We start from the raw sequence: 21,426 nt of genomic DNA, 5'->3' as shown, positions 1-21,426 counted from the left end.
AAACAATTAATACCAGTGATTTTTCTCGGTCCCATTCTCCATACATGCTGAGGTGTGACGTTGCAAATCGACGTGCTTGAAAAATACACCCTCGACAACAATCACACATGCATTTAATTTTTCGTTGTAGCCATGCATCTCGATTATGAAGACGTAATGTTTCATCCTCACTTGAGGATGTGCTCGTTGACTCATCAGCATGCACCGCACTAGGTGATGACAAAAACATGATTAAATCTAATTCATGACAATATCAAATTTGTTATTCATATGTTTACATAAAAACTTCAAGCTAGCGTATTAATTATTCTAAGATCTCAATTTTAAATACACAAAACTTATCATAAATACATAAAAACATATGATAAGAACTTACTATCAAAACTTATCTTAAAAACAAAAATTCATGATAAAAGCTAAATGCGTGTCTATATCTGCGTTTACCTACGCGTCTAAATCTATGTCTATTTGCGCATCTAATTTCACATCTATACGCGCGTTTACGTAAACTTAGATGTGCATATACACGCAAAAATAGATGCAAATGGCGAAATTCAAAAGATACTTGAATCATTTCTTTTCAAACTGCGCCTTTCCTTTCCTTTGTTTTTTGCACGTTCTGAAGCTCGAGTTTAGCCGACATGCAGTCTCTTCATGCCTCGCCTCCTCATGACTCACCTCTTCTTTCACTTCAAAGAGACAAGAGGGGAAAAAGGAAAGCCAAGGAGAGGAAGAAAGAGAGAACAAGAGAGAGGAGAACAAGAGGACGAAGAAGCAAAGGGAGAAGACAACAAGTAGCAAGCAAGCATCAAAGGAGAGTAACTCACCAAGGAGAGGAAGAAGGAGAAGGAAGAAGCGCCACCACCCGCCACACCAAACACCCAAGGTGAGTCTCCTCTCTCTCTCTCTCTCTCTCTCTCTCTCTCTCTCTCTGTATTAGGATCTATGATTGAACTTTTTATAGCACAAATAAATCATGAATGGCGGTCGTCGGATTGAAATCAGTCGACTAAGCGCATTTGCCAGTGCGTCTAAATTTCAGTACAGATGCAGGTATAGACGCGAAGCTATGTTTGCTATCATTGCATCTGCGGTCACGTCTCATAGCGCGTGTATTCTGTGTCTGAGATGCGAGAATACACGTGCTCTGCACAGAAGAAGCTTTGACTTCAGAGTTGCGTCTCCAGGTGCCTGTATCCTACATGTGAGACACGAGAATACACGCGCCCTGATCAGAAGCTTTGACTTCATAGTCGCGTCTCCAGGCGCGTGTATTCTGCATTCCACACGCGAGGATACATGTGCACCCAGAAGCATTGACTTTAGAATCGCATCTGAGAGCGTGTCTATGCTGCATCTCAGATGCGGATATACATGTGCTCTGATAGGAGGGTTGACCTCAAGGATGCGTCTAAGAGCGCGTCTATCTTGCATTTTAGACGCGATTATACACGCACGAGCCAGCTCTGATAAAAAACATTTTTTTATTTCTGGAACTGTACAAATTTGTCTTTTTTCTGTGTTTTGTTTGCAGATGTCACATCCTGGTTCGTCTAGCAATGACCCAGATTTGGATTGCATGAATGATACATTAGGCTTGTTCGGTAGAGGGGTTAATGCATTTTTTGGAGGTTTTCCTAGTAAGGAAGACTTAATGGGAGAGATGACTAGACACCTTGGCCGCTCTCCCACAGCAGACGAGGTGTTCAGCGTCATGTTTGGAATGCCTGTGATGTCTTTGCCTGGCACCGCTTCCCAAACACCAAATGTCCAAACTCCAATTGCAGGTACTCCACGTGCAGCACCTATACATGCATCGGCTGAAGCACAAGCATCAGCCGACGCACGTGCATTTGTAGAAGCACATGCATTCAACGAGGCAGAGGGTAGTCGACAGAGAGGGAGGAGGGAGAGTCGAGGGGGAGGACGAGGCTTGTGTGGGGGTTGTGTAGGAGGTGGTGAGCAATCACCCTTACCAGAAGATCACATAGAGGAGCCAGTACGCCAGTACTATAGAGTTACAGATACTGGTGGCATCTTCCATGATGATGAAGAAAGGGATGTAATGGCATACATGAGGAGCGTCGTACATGCAATGTATAAATATTGTTTCGTTTACTTCAAGAATCAGAAAAGCGGCTTGTGGCAGGAGATGTTGAGGGCAGTCCATAGGAGGTACCCAAATCCTGAGGGTTAGCGATTCTCGGATGATTGGGGACGCACAAAGGTGAGGGATTTGCTTCACAACAAAAGATCCCACCTCATGACACGCACCAGGGAGTCACTGCGGAGACAGGAGGAGGGGCGTGGAGCCTATAGCCAACCACCTATGTGCCACCGCATAGAGTGGAAGAAAGCCAAGAAGAAAGCAACAGAGAAAGTGAAGAGTTGCCAGCACGCAGAGGCGCGACGCATCCAAATGGAAACCATGGGATCGTCACATTATGGATCGGGCACCAAAGAGTCGTGGGAGGCAGAGTTTGTAAGTATATTTTGATTTCTAGTTTTTTAAAATTTATATTTCTTTCAATTCTTTATATAATTTGTTCTAATACATTGTGCCTCATAATTGTTTGTATATATCATAATTGTTTTGCAGATTACTATTGTTGGTAGGATACCTACTCCTAGAGAGGTAGGTTACCATCGAGGCCATAACCACGCAGCCACATGGCTTCACTTCTATGAGCAGGATCTCATCACTGAGGAGCAATACAACTGGGCTATGAGGATTCGATAGCCAGAGGAGGTATGTTTTTCTTACTTTCCTATTAAAAGTATAGCTAATTATAACTTTTTCTTTGCAATCATACGTAAGCAACCTTGATCTTTTGTGTGTGTAGGCGAACTCCGATGTGGAGCATAGCGAGGAGGGGGATAGCAACGCTAGTAGCCATGGTGGTGCTAGCGAAGATGTTTCTTCTTCAGATTCATAGAGGAGCACCATACCTCCTCTATGGCCTTGTTTTCTTGTATATCTATTATCCATCTTTGAGCCTACTGCTTGCAGCCATGCTTTAGGTCACAAGCACTTAAACTCCCCATGTAAATGTGTTTTATCTATAATGAATACATGGTTTTTTGTTTTCAATTCTCGCACTTTCAGATCCATTGTTTTTTTCCCAAATGCACAATTTGATGTATGGGAGTCGAGAAAAAAAAACCACATGCTCTCTGGGTTTTTTTTTTCCAGTTCTGTTTTTTGTGTCTATCTGCACGTCTAAATTGCAAAAAACGCGTGTTTATAATCGCGTCTAAAATGCAGAGTACACGCGCTCATACACATGCTACATAATTTAAATTAAAAAAAGAAATTAAATATCTTTTTTAAAAAAAGGAGATTTTTGGTTTTGCGTTCGTGTCTATCGGCGCTTGTAAAAGCGCGTTTATGGGTGTGTCTATATGCCCGTCTAATTTGCCATGTAGACATGTTGGTAGATGCACAAAAGAAATTAAATAAATAACAATTTTGGTTTTTTATGTGCTTGTATTCACGCGTGTATATGCGCGTCTACCGCGCGTCTATTTTTGCGTGTAAATTTCTTTATACATGTGACTATAGACACGAGATTGTAGACGCACAAATAGATGGGCGGGTAGACGCGCTCGTAAGATTTTCTATCAATTCAAAAATCGCGTCTAAAAGTGCGTCTAAGAGGCCTCTTTGTTGTAGTGCATGGTCAGTTGGAGTAGTAAAAAATAACCTATTGTGGCTCTCTCAAGTATAGAAGCGGAATATAGGGGTGCAACATTTCCTACATGTAAGGCTGCTTAGCTAGTTAAGTTGATGGATGACTTTGGGATTCGTGTGGATAAACCAATCAAACCATATTGTGATAACATAAGCAGGTGAAAAGCGCAGATCTAGAGTATGGCAGGAGTTATGGAGGATGGAAGATGAAGATTAGATTCATATTGACATAAACAATGTAGAGCAACTATTACACAAGTGAATTAGGTTCCAGGATGGAAGCTTGGACTCATAAACACAATCTTGTGTAGGAAATTGATAATGACAAAGATACTAAGTGAAAGTATAAAGCATCATGATATTGCATTAAAAAATTATAGTCAAGTACAATGGTTTATAGAAGTTGGGTCGTTCTACTCTCCTCACTGTGCATATGGGATTCATGACATCTCTTCTTGGAGCATACATCATTTGTGATTTCTCAACACCCCACTCAAATGATGAGTTCTTACACTTGCTGACTTTTGCCCCCCCTTCATGATGACATGGCACAAGAGACTAGCTCACAAGTAGCCTAGTCAAGGTAAAGCTTGAAACTTTACATCTTTGGCAAGGGTTTTTATAGAGCAATTAACCACTAAGGGAAAAACATATAAAAGATACAATGAAAATTCTTTTGGAATAGTCTATCAGAGTTGTTGATGGTAGCAGAAGCATCTTCTTCATTCATAAATTGGTTTTGGTGGTGATCATTTTGCAACTCGTGTGCTCTTTTCTTGTGGAAACATTCACTGGCTATATGGCTAGTCTTACCACAATAATGACATGTCATCTGATTTTTTTTGTCAGTGTTGAATCCTCGACCTCTTCCTTTGGGTCCAGCAGCTCCTTTGGTGTAAAAAAGAATTTCCCTAGATGATGGGATACCATCTTTTGCATTCTCATTCTTCTGTTTGTTTCCTTCATTAAGAAGAGAGTGCTCAATATCTTTAAGTGAGAAACTTGGAACATTACTTAGGGTGGACACAAAATTCTCATATGGATCCTTATTTACACTTGCAAGCAGTGAACGACTGTTGCTTCATCTTTATCAATATTCTTCTTAAGAGTTGCAAGCTGGGTTTTTAGGCTCTTGAACTTGTTAATGTGTATGGTCATGGAAGCAGTGTCTTTTATATCCAGTCAATAAAACTACATGAGTAGTTTTACCTTTAAATTCTTTGCTTGGGTACCAAGCATCCTATCAAGTTCCTCCCAAGCAGTTCTAGCATCTCTAATGCCAGAGATATGATGTAGCAAATCGTCACTTAGTCCCCAGCCAATGATGCCTAGTGCCTTGTTATTCATCTTCTTCCATTCTTTGTTTTTTGGTGGATCTATTGCAAGGATCCTTCTTTCTGAATCTTATTTCCCATCAAATATGTCTCCTTCATCATCTTCAAAGAGATCCCAAAGGTCTTTCCTCATGAGGTGGTACATGGTCTTTTCCTTCCAGGCATGGAAACCTTATCGATTGAGCTTTGCTATTTGCTAAAGATCTACCATGTTGATAAGCTTCAATTAACCAATGAAATAGTTGTATTTCAATATGCCAAGAGACACAAGTGCAAGCTAATGTGAAGACACACTCTGTGATAACAAGAGATACTATGTCTGGTTTTGAGCTTGAATCTTCTTCCTACTTGATGGTGATTATTGATGCTTGTCTTGTCCTTATCTTTTCCTTCAACTTGAGTTTAGTAGCATATCTGAGTAATGGTACTTGGCTTAGTCAAATGGATTTGAGAATGGAGTGAAGAGGGAAGTTTTAATGTTAATGGCTATGGTGTTTATTAGGGTTTGCAGGAAGAGGCGGAGACTGGTTTTTTGGCTGCAATAGATCATAGAAGCAATCATTTGGGACAAAAAAATTTGGCGAGGTATCCTATGAGGTAGGATTTAAAAGCCCTATACCAATAGGATAGATTGTGCATGTGGAGGAAGATCTGATTGTACGTACAAGGATTGATGCAGTTCAAGGCAATGACCATGAAATTTGGGAATGCTGGAGTATAGTATACTCAATGTCATGAGGTGTTGTGCCAAGATGTTGTACCTAAAGTAGAGGAAAAGATCTCTAGAAGAAGTCATGTGGAGATATTACTTTTTTTGAGAGATCCAAGGCCTCCAAGTCAAGTAGGTGCTGTTATCCACAGATAAAGTTTTGGCAGCAACTCTAAAAAGAGGCAATGCTGAAGCTGTAGTTGCCCAATGTCAATGATTGATGTGCCACGAAGGAGATTTGGAAGCAAAAAAAAACTTCTCCAAAAGGAAATTCAGAGAGATTTGGCATGTGGAGAGAGATATGAAAGCTTCAAGCTGGTAGGGTGCTGCTGGCTATCGCTACCATGGAAGCTTCATTGAAGGTAGAGATGAAAATGAAGTTGGAGATGGGGTATAGTTCTCAAAACTGAGCTGAGAAGAGATAGAGAGGAGCTAAGCCATGCTTGAGAGGGCTTTGATACCATGTGAAAAGTGTGGATCTAGAGCATGGCAGGAGTTATGGAGAGGATGGAAGATGAAGGTTAGATTCATGTTGACATAAACAATGTAGAACAACTGTTACACAAGTGAATTAGGTTCTTCCAAGATGGAATCTTGGACTCATAAACACAATCTTGTGTAGGACTTTCACAATCACAAAGATACTAAGTGAAAGTACAAAGCATCATGATGTTGTATTCATTCCATAGTAAAATTGATAGTCAAGTACAATGCTTTATAGAAGTTGGGTTGTTCCACTCTCCTCATCGTGCATATGGGATTCATGACATCTCTTCCTACAACATACATCATTTGTCATTTCTCAACAGAGTTGTGTACTTCTTGCAAGCAATCCAGTTTATCATGCCAGGTCAAAGCTCATAGAGGTACATTACCATTTCATCAAAGAAATGTTGCTTGAGGCAAGACTCACATACATGTGAAGATTGAAGACCAAGTGGCAGATAGCTTTGCCAAATCCCTTGGTAGAGATAAGTTCACTCATTTTAGATCACTGCTTTGCTACTTGAGATACAAGAAGTTACTTGAGCTTGAGAAGGCATATTGAGATATGCAAGCTCAGTTTACTTACTACCTATCGACTCTATCCAGTATTAGATTAGTTGGATGACATGTGTGTGTAATAATGTTGGCCAGACTTAGCTGGTACAGTTAGACTAAGTCTCTTTGCACTATTTGTCTTAGGTTGTAGTACATTGTATGATATGTTACTCAATAAGAGAAAGTATAATGAATAATGAAGAAGAACATTAAGAGTTGTTTGCTCTGTGTTGCCCCTATACGTCTCTCATCTCTCTAACAGTTTCAACCCATTGGCATAGATATATTTGCACACATAGCTATATGGAATGTGTCCCATGACTAACACAATGTAACCAACAAGAATAAGGGAGAAATAATGTCCTTGAATTGAATCCCCTATGAATACAAGTTGCTAAAAATATAATAAAACTCATTTAAGTGGATAGATATGGAAGTCTCCTCCTTCATACAAAGGTCCATGAGTTAGTTTAGCCCATATATTTGAGGGGCAAGGCTTTGCTTATCATAAACATTATGAATCTTATTCTATAACTGCCCAAGTGATCTACCCTTCAGAGATAACATTATAGTAGACATGCTTATAAAGTGACAATATGATCATGGATTTACATAACTCATCCGACCCAATCCTCTATATCAAAGCATTTGAGGTTTACACCCTCATGTCTCAATGGCTTAATTTTGAATTTCTTGTAATAATCAATGACTTAGTGCTAGAGAGGGGAGACTATATAAAGTTGTGAGAGTGCATGGCCATTATCTTTTTTCCATTAATCAAATCTTATTGAAGACTCCTTCTCTTGGATGTTGTCGTGACGCTGCGCATCCACCATTGCGAAGCCACTTTGGAGTGTCCTGATTCTATCACTTTTCTTTTGTGCTTAAAAGTTGTTGGTGTTACAAAAGATTTAATGACATGCCATCTGTTACATGTTGAAACAATGAAACAGAGTTTGGAAAGAGCTACTTTGGTTGGTAATATACTTATGGACATGTATGATAAATGTGGATTGCTTGCAAAAGCCAAAGGTGTGTTTGACGAACTACTAAGGCAGGACGTCGTAACATGGAATGTCCTAATGGTAGGGTTTGCCCTACTTGGAAAAGTTCGGCATGTTTTCTAGGTGTTTGACAAAATGAATTGAAAAGGTTTGAAGCGAGATATGATTACATTTACCGTTGTGCTCAATGCATGTGGTCATACAGGACATCTAAGCAAGGTGAAAGTTGAGCTCTCTACTACTTCCATTCAAACAAACATATAGTTGCCCTTTCTTACAGCTGAAGCATCTGGCTCAAAGCATTTTCTGGCAGCACTTAATCAAAAGCTTTGGAAGCCCTGAAGGATTCTCTTAAGGATGAAGACGTGGGAGAAATAGTTCAGGAAAGGTTCCTTCTACAGCAAGTCTTGACTGGGAGCCAATGCTATTGATGGGAAACACTACTTTTTTTGGAGAGAGTACACACCAAAAAAGGGGGCTAACTTAATATGAGAGGGGGCGCTAATAATAGATGGCATTGCTTTTGGGAGAAGGGGTATTACTTCCTCCACGTACTGGCCAAGAAAAGGAGAGGTCTTGTCGACCTGCATCAACTACGGAGGATCGAGGGGGATGAGAAAGACGGCATGATGATCTGACATCTGTAGGCAAGATCGGGCTTGCGATTAAGAGACATGGCAACTACCAGGACTACCAATATGCAGGCTAAATTGGTTCTTCTAGGCGACATGGGAGCTGGTAAATCGAGCCTTGTAGTGTGGATTGTTAAAGGCCGTCTCACAATGATGATGCATCTCCTGTTGAGAAGCAGTTCACTTCGTGCAAAGAAAAGCTTGGAGAGCAGCTGCTTCTGATGGCAGATGTAGGTGTCACTGATCCCACTGAGCTTGTTAAGAAAGTAAAGAAATCAATGGTTGCCTTCACGTCTTCCACCAATTCTGCAGCATGGCCAGCTACAACGAATACAATCAGAAGTTGTATTACGTATTCGAAGCTGTCATCCTCATCGGCGATTCCACATCTGGTGGAAATTTGGATTATGTCTTCGAAACTAGAAACGAGTAGGACGTCTGCAACTTTGAGTGCCTGTCGTAAATATACATGCTTCGTGTGTGGGGAGAAAGGAGGGGGCATGATCGAGACTTGTGATGGGGTATGGAACTCGTTCGTGATGGAGCAAAGAGGCGACAATTGTGCCAAAGTCTAATTGTGTGATCTGGATGGATTATTCGTCACCGTCGAAGCAAAGCCTAATCTGCATGAATTGAGGTGATACCGCATGTTGGAGCTAATGCTGTCATCGTATTTGCTTTCATATGATGTGTACCAGCCTGCATGTTCATCAGAATAGCAGTGTCAAAATAGAGACTGGCCGATACTTGTAGATGCAGCACAAGACTTCTTATGGTAATGGCACAGCTACAGTCGGTGTTTGCAGTCGGTAGCATGAAATATGGAGAGCTGTCGTGATTAGGGAATGATTTAATGGGCTATGGAGGCTGCCTGATTTTGGAAGACCGCCGTCATGAATTGTCGTGAGTAGTAGTGCAAAGCGGATGATAGAACTATCTTGATGGTGATGCCCACTACAAATGACACTGGACTGTGGTTTTATGAAGCCTTATACTACAGTCAAAGAATGGCGATAGGCAGCAATCAACTGCAGGTGTCCATCGAGGAAGGGAGGAGGGCTCTCGCATTCTCTTAATCTCCTGCAACACTGAAGAAAAGGAGGAAAGAAGAGGTATATATTAGAGATGGAGAAGAATACGAAGCATGCTGACCGCATGGCACAATTGAGAATGCTTATGTAATTGCATGGGGTCGATAAGAAACACGGCCGGTGAACAAAGATTGATATAACTGGCCAATCATATGTTGCAGTTGACTTCATGGGTAGCTCACCATTGGTAAAGCCGTGACATAATGCTCATTTCATTACTTCTAAATAAATGAATTATTCCTTTCACGTACCCAAGATTATGAAGCTATGAACATGTTCTATTGCTCCTTCCTTTGCTAGAGCTGGCCTTTGCACTATCAATACATTTACTTATTTACACTCTACGAACTTTAACTTTGTTTGTTGCCTACCCTCCAAAAATTGATCGAAAGTGGCAAGGCACGCAATAGCAATCGTGAAGCTTATACATCCCTTGCTTCTTATTCTGAATGACAATTTAAGCATCCTCTTTTGGGTCCCATGTATTTGACTTGAGTTAAGTATTCTTCATGATCTTTCCTCCCATCTCAAAGTGTCCCTGTGATGAGCGACATTCACAAACCCCTTGTCCAAATTCCGTGCGACAACGTCCCACCAATAGTAGGAATATGCACCTTGCACTAGCATTGCAAGGGATGTGTTCCTTTCCATGTGTTGCATTTATTTCCTTCCATGAAACTAGAGATTACATCTATGGTTGCTTTGATCATGGCTTATTCATGCATCTTATTTATTCTATATGTTTTCTTAGAAGTAAGAGTAACTAGCTCTTTTAAATTGGTATCAAAGCATGGTTTTTGATCCATTAGCAATGTGGTTTTTAAGCTTGAATCTAGTTACTAGCACCATACATGGTAATCCGAGTCCAAGATTTGATTATAAGACAATGTACAATTCAAATTGTGACTAGTCGGGTTTCCTTGTGCTTAGTATTTACTAATTCTAAAGCTCTTTGAGAAGATTTAAAGAATAAATTGTGGGTTCTTTGACATTTTATTAGTTCTTGGTCAAGAAGAGGCCCATTTTCAATGTTCTTGGTCTAACTAGGGTTAATGGAGTTTAGGAAAAGACTAAGTAGGTCACTTTTTGTTAAACAATGGTTTCTCTTCTTCTCTCAGCTTGGTTCAAGCTTCCATGGCTGACATCATGGCCTGAGCAATGTTCTATCTGCCAGGGCATTTATAAACCTCTGATAATACCATACTGATGATAGAAAGCTATGCACTTCCTTTGGAGTATGTGGCAGACTCATGGCGACTATGACCTTGATCTTTTCCAGGTCAGTCGCAACCCCTACTGAACCAAACACATGATCTAACAATAGCCCATAAGGCATCCCAAAGACGTACTTCCGCCGTTAAGAGCTATGCAAAATTGTTTGCAAGGCTCAAAACACTTCCGCAAAATAATCAACTGCCTTTCTCTTATGGTGACTGCCCCTAGATCATCAATGAATACTTTCAATTCCTCTGTGGAGATGTCACCAAAGGTCTTGTCGGCCATTCTTTGCCACGAACCAGGTACATTACATAAACCAAATGCCATCACATGGTACGCAAAGGTACAGAAGATAGTAATAAATGTCATTTTTAGCTTATCTTCCTTAGCAATCGCCATTTGGTTATACCCCGCAAAGCAATCCATGAACGAATATATTTCCCTACCCACTAATTGATCCAAAATTTGATCAATAAATGGCAATGGGTAGTAGTCTTAATAATCTTCTTATTCAGCTCTCTAGTCTACACAAAGCCGGATTTGATTATTTTTCTTATTTCTGATTACAACTAGTGAACTCCATTCAGTATACTCAACAGAGAAGATCAGACCCGCTTTACGTAACTTCTGTAGCTCCTCAAACAGCCCATTCCTTAGTTCAAAAGGCATGTTTCTTACTTTCTGACATACGGGTCGACCTCCTTCCTTTAGAGGAATGGTATGCACAGCCATGATTGGGGGGAATGCCTCTAAGCAAAGATGTCGTGGAACTCTTGAATTAAGGACACATAGTCCTCTCTCTTCCAAACTGAGCATGGAACCTAATTTGATTGGCCGTGAATTTTTTGGCGCACAAAGGTCCAGCTCAATAATGTTCGCATCTCTTATTCGATCTTGAGGCTCTATCGGCTCATTTAATGTTATCTAATAAATGTCCTCTATAGTGGACCGTTCTTTAGATCCATCACTCGATGATGTATCACTACCAGATGGATCACCTAGTGTTTCTAGTTTAGTAGACGATAAAGAAACTCTCTCACTTTGAGGAGACACATGATAAGCATCCACTATTACATGATTGGCACCTCTACCTAGAATCATTTGAACAGCGGGTATATCGACTTGGCAGTCTGTTCGTAAAATCCATGGCTTGCCTATAAGCAAAACTCGATAGCTAGGATGCCCTGCAAACCTTATCACGCTAAAGTTCAGATAGCATTCCACGCTTGCAATGGTAGCGTGGACTTTAATGATGCAACCCTCTAGTTGCCTTACACTATCATCAGCCATCCTAAGAAGTGTGGAGTCGTCTTTTTGGATCTCTAGATCTAGCCTCTCCATCAAATCTTAACTCATGATATTGACGTAGGATCTAGTATCCACGATAGCATGCTCCACTAATATTCCATCCATGTATGCTGGAACCCTACGACAATGCTTTTTAGCATGATCAAATCAATCTTCTCCGACTCATGCTATATCCAAAGGCTCTACAATACACCCAATACGCAGGATTTTCTTGAATTCCTTGCGTACTCCTAGAGATAGTTTTATCAATTGTAGGAGGTTTACGTCTGGTTTAACTTTGCAAAGAGAACTTGCTAGATCAAAGTCATGGTAGTTAGCCAAAGTTCGCTTGTCTTGCCAAACTAGTCTCTCCTTTTGTCTCTAAACTAGCTTTGGTGCCTCTTTTTTAACTTTTGCCTTCTTTCTTGGCAATTCTTTATCCTTCTTGGGATCAACTTTACTAAAGAATCCTGAGAGGTCCACCTTCCATATCAGGATTCAGGACTTGCTTTCCCCTAGCATCTTGCTTAGGGTTTCCCTTGACACGTTTTACAGTTCCTTTGTTACCCTCTCTAGTCTTTTGACCTCTTGTTACAGCTCATAGATTAGAAGTTTCAACGTCATTGACACGTACGGCCTCAATAAGACTAACTCCATTGCCATGAGGCAACTCCTCTACAATAGCCTTTCCTCTTTGCACTATTTTTCTTGGTCCATCATCTTGCTGGAGATTATTCGCTTGTGCGCGATGGCAAACTAGACCTGGCAGTTTACTCCCTTATTGGAGAGAACTGATCTTACTCCAACAAGTAGCAACTAAGTGGCCAAACTTTTCGAAAATATCACATTTGACATTCTGACAATTCCTAGGGAAATGCTGGCCACCACACCACTTACAATTGAATTGTGAGGGGGAAACCTCTTCAGGGCATTGAATCTCTATCAAATTCTATTGCTTCTTAAGGAAATTGACATCCACAGCTATTTGTCTATAGTGTTTGGTAATCATGTCACTGTAGTGCTTCATCATATCCTTGACTTCACGAAGGACATTTGAGGCACTTGACTCATAGTCGCGATCGTCTATCTATCATCCCATCGGCCTAATCACTTGATTAGGAATTGTCTGCTGACTCTACTGGGACAACATTCAGGTTTGTTATTTGGCCTCCACCATTCAGTGGGGCCATCTGACTAGCCCTAGGCATAGTCATACTGGGAGGAGTTGGTAACGTAGGCAAATTCAGCAGCATGATACTCCCTCTTCCATTCACATTTGACATGGAGTCCCCTTGACTCCATTGGTCAATGCCAAATTATTACAATTTCAATTCATCCCTACTGCATAAGCCACTTGCAAGTGCAACTCTACTCCTTCAGCTTGGGTAATATGTAACATTCCCGATTTCTAAGCACGCGTTCTTTGCATGAACCTCCTCTTAATAGGAGGTCATGAGGATAATTAATTGAATAATGGCAAAAAATTTAATTAATTATCCCTCTCTCCTCTAGCCGATTGTCGTGCTAGAGGAGAAGGGAATATCAAGGGCCATCAAGCTCCTTGCTAGAGCTTGATGGCCCTTGCTGGAGCTCCATCCAGCTCCTTGCTGGAGCTCGCAAGTGGGTGGAGGCCATGCCAATGGCCGCGTGGAGGGAGGTACCTCTCCCTCATGCCTATAAAACTAGGGCCTCTGGTAGTTGGGGAGGGAAGAAAAGGAGGCCGTCAGACTTCTCACATTGCCATAGAGGGGGGAAGGGCTGTGAGAAAACAACGTGACGCTGCCCAGGAGTAAAGCTGCCACGCTATTGAGAAGGGATCATCGCTACGGGCTACAGAACTGTAGCCGTGAAGGAGAGAGAGGAGGGGCCACTCTACTAGTCGAGAGTGGAGGAGGAGCCGTAACGCCGGCTGAGGTGGAGCCGTGGAGGAAGCCTGTGTGAAAGAGAGGGAGTTGACGCCAGCTGCCTGCCGCCCATAATCAAATTCTTTTCCTCTCCTCAACATGGGCTCTCCATGTTGCAGAAGCTCTCTGGAAGCTTCTTGAAGCTTCCAAGGGAGCTCCCTAAGCCCCCTTTCATATTACACCCCCCCCCTCAAATTTCTTTCTTGTGGGCTTCCTCCTAGGCCTTGTACATGTGGGGTTGATAAACCCCCTCCCCCCGGGAATCCAAAGCCCCTATTGTGGTCCTTATACCCCCTTCACGGGATTTAAACCCCATTCCCGTGGGTTTTCTCCCCTTTGCAAAAATCCTTCTTTAAGGTCTTTTACACCCTTTGGCCCCCCCCTCCCTTTTCCAATCCGCTAAAGTCCAATTAGTACCCCCCTTTTCTGTGAAGTCCTATTCGAGGCCTCTAAAAAGCCTCGTCAAAGCCTTTTTTCCCCTTGGATTGCCCACAAGCTCCCATAGCCCGAGTGCTAAAGCCCTCCCAGTGGGCCTTCCCTATTGCCTCTCAAGTAGGTTCTTATTAAACCAGGATCTTTTAAAAATCCCCTTTGCCTTCACAAAGCAAATCTTTTATACCCCTTCGTCCTCGAAGTTTTAGGAGGAAACCTATAAAGCCTTCTAAAGCCGACTCTGAAAGATGGTGCAATCGGTCACAAATGGAGTTTTGCGTTCGAAGAAGATGGCCAAGGCCATAAATCTGCTTCCAAGATGAAAAGGCCGCATTTGCGATGGCTCCTAAGAAAGCACAGGGCGCAACCGCAGGAGGATCGTCTCCTAACATCCATGTGGGAATTTCAACACAAGTGCAGGTTCTTCTTCAATTTGATTAACATCGTAATATTTCAATTATGCATGGATCATTTGAGAAATAAGGATGCAAGTTTTTTCCATTGAAAATACTTTGGTTAATTACTCATAATTGAGGGATTCGGCCATTAGTATATTTTTCAATAAAATGAACAAAATAAAGTGAGCATAAGATTTCTATGCATTTCTAGCAAGTCGTTTTTATGCATTGCAAAGTAATGAAATTAGATTAATTTATGTCCATTTTTACAAAACGGAATTATGATAATACACTTTGATCAAGCATGGAAGGAATAAACTGCATATCGCATTATTGAACATCTTTTTCGAAATGATTCTTAAAGAAAGTTACTAGCAACTGTAGGAAATTGCTAAGGCCGCATGAAGAAGATTTAACTTCAAGGCAAGTGACCTAAAACTCAAATCAACGAAAGGGTGTGTAAGTTCAGCATACGACAAATTCATTCGGAAAAGAAAGTAGAAAAAGGCGGCATATTTAAACATAAAATCCTAAAGCTTAGTAGCATGATGGAATTATGCTATAACTTAACCTATGCTTTGATCTTAACCCAATTAGTTAGGGTTTGTAAATCAACTCATATGTAGGCAATGAATCATGTGGTTACGGAAATGGTAGTGTAATTATCTTCAAGAATAGACAAGTTAAATCGGGCTAAACCTAAACACCTAAAAACCGCGAGAGATTTGTTTAGGGAGGGTTAATTCAATGCAACATATCCGAAAGAGCTAACTAGGATTTAACACGTTGAGGACGTGACCTAGTCGCTCATATTGCCAAAGCTGAAACTCCTATGCCCTAAAGACTTGCCCACATTCACCAAATGTAGGGACAGTAGGACATACCTGCGAGAAATGATCTAGGGTTTTTACCCTAAGAATCTCTTGCTAAAAAGATGAAACTCGATTTGAACTTGGAACCGGAGGACCGACATTGTTGGCCTAATGCAATCAGGAACGGATTTTTATATCTAATCATGATTTCGTGATTCCATTCGACGAGTAAATAGTCCCATAGGTTGATGCGACACTTGTGCAACAAGTTGTAGAGTTGCACGATCTTGTGATTTGATCACAAAGGAATGGACAATTCCTCGGAATGAGATTGGCAGATTCTTATGCAAGTTTATCTTGCAAGAAGATAAATAATTGTCCTGATATAGTACCTTTATTGGGTAAAGTAACCAACATATGGGGAATTAGATATTTTCTTAAGACCAATGGTTGTAACCCAAGGATACAAGGGTTAACAATCAAACTCTTGGGGATCTTGCCAAGTTGCAATTGACCCTAGATCGAGTGAAGGAATGCATTTGGAAAGAAGGATTCACTCCTTAGCAGTTGGCCAAATAACAACCAATGGAAATGATTGTGCTTGTATAAGTTTTAAGAGCACTGTTTTGCTTTGGTTGCTCAAAGAATTAAAGGATGAAAATATATCTAATGCTTCAGGTTGAAGGCCTAAAGGGAGAGGCAGCTTCACTCACCCATGACTGCTTGCCTGACCCTAACTAAGGGGATTGTTAACCGTGCTAGGAAGGTGAACCGAACTCGCCGTGAGAGGTCTCTTCGTTGAGCGCTACTTGGAGCAGGAGGACACTTGGGTGCCAGCGGGGGCTCTAGCCGTAAATCCCTCGCCTTCTGGGCCCTGCACAAGAGGCCAACATGACTCGGGATTGGATCTCAAGGCCCACATAATAGTCTACGGGCGGAATCTTGGATTAGTGATCCCTGTGGATTGCTGGATAGCCTTCGGGCGGATTATGGATAAGCCTACTGGCTGGATGTTATAAATGTATTCCAAAGATAAATATGATAAACTATTGAAAAAGAACTTGTTTGACATTGTTTTTCTATGTCAAGTGCTAAGATTACGTGAAAGAACTAGTGCCTAACGGGCTAATTAAGAAAGTTAATTGATGCATGTCCAACTAAATGTGGTAGGTAATTAGAAAACCTGAGAAAAGTGCGGTGGATGTGGCCATGGGTCCATCCTACGGATGGATGGTCGTGGTTGGCCAGGAACTTTTCTTACTCATGATGGACAGCAAGAAGATCGTTTCAAAGGACACGAATAGCAAGGGCATTGACCTAGAGTCTAAGTTATAACAATCCCAATTTACGCTATTTTAGGGGAACGGAATGGGACTATGCCTTATGGCAGAGAGGTTGAGCTTTGCATCCCTCTCGTTTCCCATTCTCCTTGAACCAAGTGCAGCGTGAATTCGCTTCGAACCTGGCATTTGTGCGTAAAGTAGTTCGCTCGGTGTTTCGACGCTAGTTGCCATTGTAACGTGTCCACTAGAATCATCCCGGACACGTCTTAGCAGTCCATCGGGAAGGATGTCTAGAAAGCTCCGCCCGGCACTCCCATGGAATGTTACGGGACTTGCGATCTAGGTCTTCCCGCGTCTGCCACGTAGCGGAAGTATCCCGGCCGTTCCCACTTAGGATCAACCTGAATTTGGGTTTTCCTATTTGCTCATTTACTAACAGCGACTAGCGTCAGACCTGATCGATCTACTTTACGCAGAAACGCCTGGTCTGAAGCGGATTCATGCTGCACTTGGTTCAAGGAGAATGGGAAACGAGAGGGATGCAAGGCTCGACCTCTCTGCCAAAAGGCATAGTCCCATTCCGTTCCCCTAAAACAGCATGAATCGGGTAATCGGTAATTCCAAGTCATCGTTCTCGTTACTTGTTTTAAAGATGACGATCATCCTCTGTCCGTCGAAGACTTTGAGAAAAGTTCCCGGCTAACCGGGACCACCCATCCATAGGACGGACCCATGGTCCATCCTCCGCACTTTCCTCGGTTTGTTTTAGTTATGTAATTACCTACCACATTAGTTTGACATATACAAACAGCTTCTTTGATTAACCCTCTTATGCACTGGTTCCTTCACGTAATCTTATCACAGTATATAAAGAAAACAATGCCAAACAACTTCTTTATTATCATTTTATCCTTTTATCTTTGAAATACAAGGAGTTCCCGCCCGTAGGCGTATTCATAATCCGCCCGAAGGCTATCCAGTAATCCACCAGGGATCACTCATCCAAGTTTCCACCCGTAGACTAGTATGCGGGCCTCGAGATCCAATCCCGAGTCACGTTAGCCTCTTGTGCAGGGCCCGGAAGGTGAGGGATTTACGGCCAGAGCCCCCTCTGGCACCCAAGCGTCCTCCTGCTCCAAGTAGAACTCAACGGAGAGACCTCTCACGGCGGGTTCAGTCCACGTTCCGGGCGCGGTTAACAACCCCCTTGGTTAGGGTCAGGCAGGCAGTCGGGGGTAACTGAAGCTGCCTCTCCCTTCAGGCCTTCAACCTGAAGTAATTAGATATCTTTTCATCCTTTAGTTCATTGAGCAAACAATGCAAACAGTGCTTTCTAACTGTTACAAGCACAATCAATTCCAATGGTCGTTTAGCTGGCAAACTGTTAAGGAGTGACTCCTTTTCTCCGAATGCAGCCTGCATTCGATCCGGAATCAATTGCAACTTGGCAAGATTCCTATCATTCTTGGGTTAGGGTCATACCCTACCAATACTTTAGGTTTTGTTGTGGTAGGTTCCAGCGACCATGTCGCTTTAGTTTATTGTCTGGTCATTTGCTTCAAGGCAAATACCTAACTTTCCTTTTCCTTGGCAATTATCCCCCAAGAAAAGTGAGTAACAGGATGATTACTCATCCTCTTGTAAGTTAAATTCTTTCAATAACTTGCCAACCTCATTTCGAGAGATGACAAAACTCTCTTGTGGACAAATCTCAAGTCTATACGATGTTGCAACCTTTTTGCACATGTGTTGCATCATTCCACGGGATCATTCCACCCATTGAATGGCGTCCTCTGGCCACGGAATTACCTCTAGCCGAGTAGCAGGGTTTAGGGTATCCTCCAACCCATTCCTAATTATGTTGTCCCATGGTCCTAGAAATTTGCAACTCCGTCGGAGTTTCATCATTAGAACGAATGATCCTTAGGATAAAACCTTAGATCATTTTATGCATGAACATCCAATTGATTCGACATTTCGTGAACGTGTGTAAGATCTTTGGGTTTGCGGGTTTAGACTTGGCAACAAGTGTAAAACTAGGTCGAATTCTTATTGCACTTGGCACTTGGGATACCTATCATATCGACTGAGCCATGCCCATATGAATCCCTTGTGTTTTAGGTTACTTAGACAACTCAATATACTTGTATTGCGACAAGGATGAACCTTCTAAAGGTAATAAACTAAATCTAATGGAGAACAATAGTTACAACTACACCAATACGCGTAAACATGCGATTTACTGCTTCTACGCATCACATGGTTCACAATAACCCTATCTTTCCTTGGTAAGGTAAAAATGCCTGATAATCTGGACACTAACTTTCCTAGGTCCTACTAGGACTTACATCAAATAGTCATGCCACTTGCAAGTCCATAGATCATTTTCATGCCCTTCTATTCCTTTTCGAATGACATCTTATGGGTGTTAGCTTTTCCTCATGAATCATTACAAGGAAGATTTATCTAAAAATGTGACATGCCATTAATATTTCCATGCCTAGTAAAAAGGTGTATCTCAATAATTTCAACCTTGTAATGAGGCAACAGTTGTCCTAGGCTCGTCACTTTTGAATGCACAAAAGGAAACTTACTAATAAGGTCCTGCAAATGCATAGACACCCTATGCTCTTTTCATTAACTCCATTGAACGTACCAATGATCAATTTTCATATCTTAAGCTATTTCTAATAAATGTTCAAATAGCCAATTCATTTTCCAATTGCATTTAACTTGACTACTTGCATTTGACATGCATGAGTGCTTCCTAATCCATGAAGTTATCGTGATTAATTCAATACTTCTGTGTGGAATCCAAATAGATAAAACCTGGACTTGTGGACTCCGGGAAATATCCACGTAAATACTAGGAGAAGATCCTTCCGCAGGCGCGTCTTGTGACTTTTTAGGGGCCATTATGACATAATTACGGACTTCCAGGTTGCCTTTTCCCTTACGCAATCGGTGAATTTGCTCGCCCTGGTACGCAGCCTCAAGATCTTGCTCTTTTCTCCTTGGTACGCGGGAGATTCCTTTCGAAATGTGGATCCTTAAGAATACCAGCTTGGGGAATTTGGCCTTATGGAAGGCCTCGCGGGGTTGGAGCTTGGTTCTTGGAAATGGGGATTTTATGAATGGAGTTTCAACAATTGGACCTTACGAGGATGTTCGCGGAAAGGGCTCTTGCAAATTGGCCTTGCAAGAATGGAGGCTTTAGAGTTCTTCTTCTCCTTCCCTGAAATCCTAGGACCAGCCTTGTAGGTGATTAGTGGGAAGGGCCTTTATGGGCTTCCTCTCTTATTCTTCAAAATCCCGGCCCAGAGATGACTGGTGGGAAGGGGTCTTTGTAGCCTCCTCTTCTTCAAAGTCTCGGATGGACTTATTGGGTGATTGGTGAGAAGGCTCGTAGCTTTTTTCTCTTCAAAGTCCCGGGGGGGTGTGGATAGAACTATGGGGGGAAATGTAGTGGGAAGGGGGCTTAAGGAAGCCCCTTAGAAGCTTCCTAGAGAAGCTTCTAAGAAGCTTCTGTCAGCACGTGGCCATGTCAGGGGGGGGGGTCGTGATCCAGGCGGCGACGGTCTGTGGCAGTCAAGCGGGCGGCGGTGGCGGCTAGCGGACTGGGCGGACTGCACGGCGGCTCCCTCTGCACGGCGTCCTCTTCTCCACGGCGGATTTCCTCAACACGGCGACCTTCCCCCTTCTCACATCCCGTCCACCACGGCGACCTTCCCCCTTCTCACATCCCGTCCACCACGGCGACCTCCCCCAGCTCGTCCAGCACGTCCGGCACCCCTCTCCCTTCACGTCCGGCACCTCCCTTCACGTCCGGCCGTCCTCCAGCACGTCCGTCTTCTGCCGCCATCTCCTCCTTCCCTTCCCCCCCCCCCCAAGAGGGGGTTCTTATAGTCCAAGGGGGGGAGAGGGGACCTCCCCACATGGCCCGTTGCATGGCTCTCTCCCTCCACCTACCCATGTTCCCCTTACTAGCCCATCCCTTTCCCCCCAGCCACACATCGGCTGGGGAAGATAATAAAAAAATTTGCAATTACCTTATCCTCTTGACCTCTTCCCAAGAGGCTGTTTTCCCGCGGCTATGCAGGTTTGAATCCCCGGCCTTATTTTCCCAAGGTGGAGTGTCTCCATTTCCCGCGTGTGGTTATAGATTAGCTACTGGCACTAGTGATAATCTTTGCACGAGATTTACACGACGTTCGGGAAGTCAATATTTACGGCACGCAGTGTGCGGAAATATTACATTCTCTCCCCCTTAGAAGAATCGAGATGTCCTCATCTCGAGATAAACTAGGGATATTGAAGATTGAGAGAGCTTTCATCCATCCAGGTAGCATCCTCTTCAGGATAATCTTTCCACTGGACGAGGTATTCCTTCAAGGTTCTAGATCTTAGCTGTCTCTCCCTAACATCTAAGATCTTATCCGGTCTTAGTTCAAGGACTCCTTGACTAGGCATTACAATTTGTTGGTCATCAAGTACATGATTTGGGTTGGGTACATATTTTTTTAAGAGACTAATATGGAATACATTGTGAACTTTTAGGTTATCAGGAAGTTGCAATTTATAAGCATTGGG

Source organism: Lygodium microphyllum, chromosome 22 (genome assembly GCF_053477565.2).
Source record: "Lygodium microphyllum isolate KBCC chromosome 22, Lygodium_microphyllum_v1.1.10, whole genome shotgun sequence".
Taxonomy (NCBI): Eukaryota; Viridiplantae; Streptophyta; class Polypodiopsida; order Schizaeales; family Lygodiaceae; genus Lygodium; species Lygodium microphyllum.
This window is presented reverse-complemented; position numbering follows the sequence as displayed.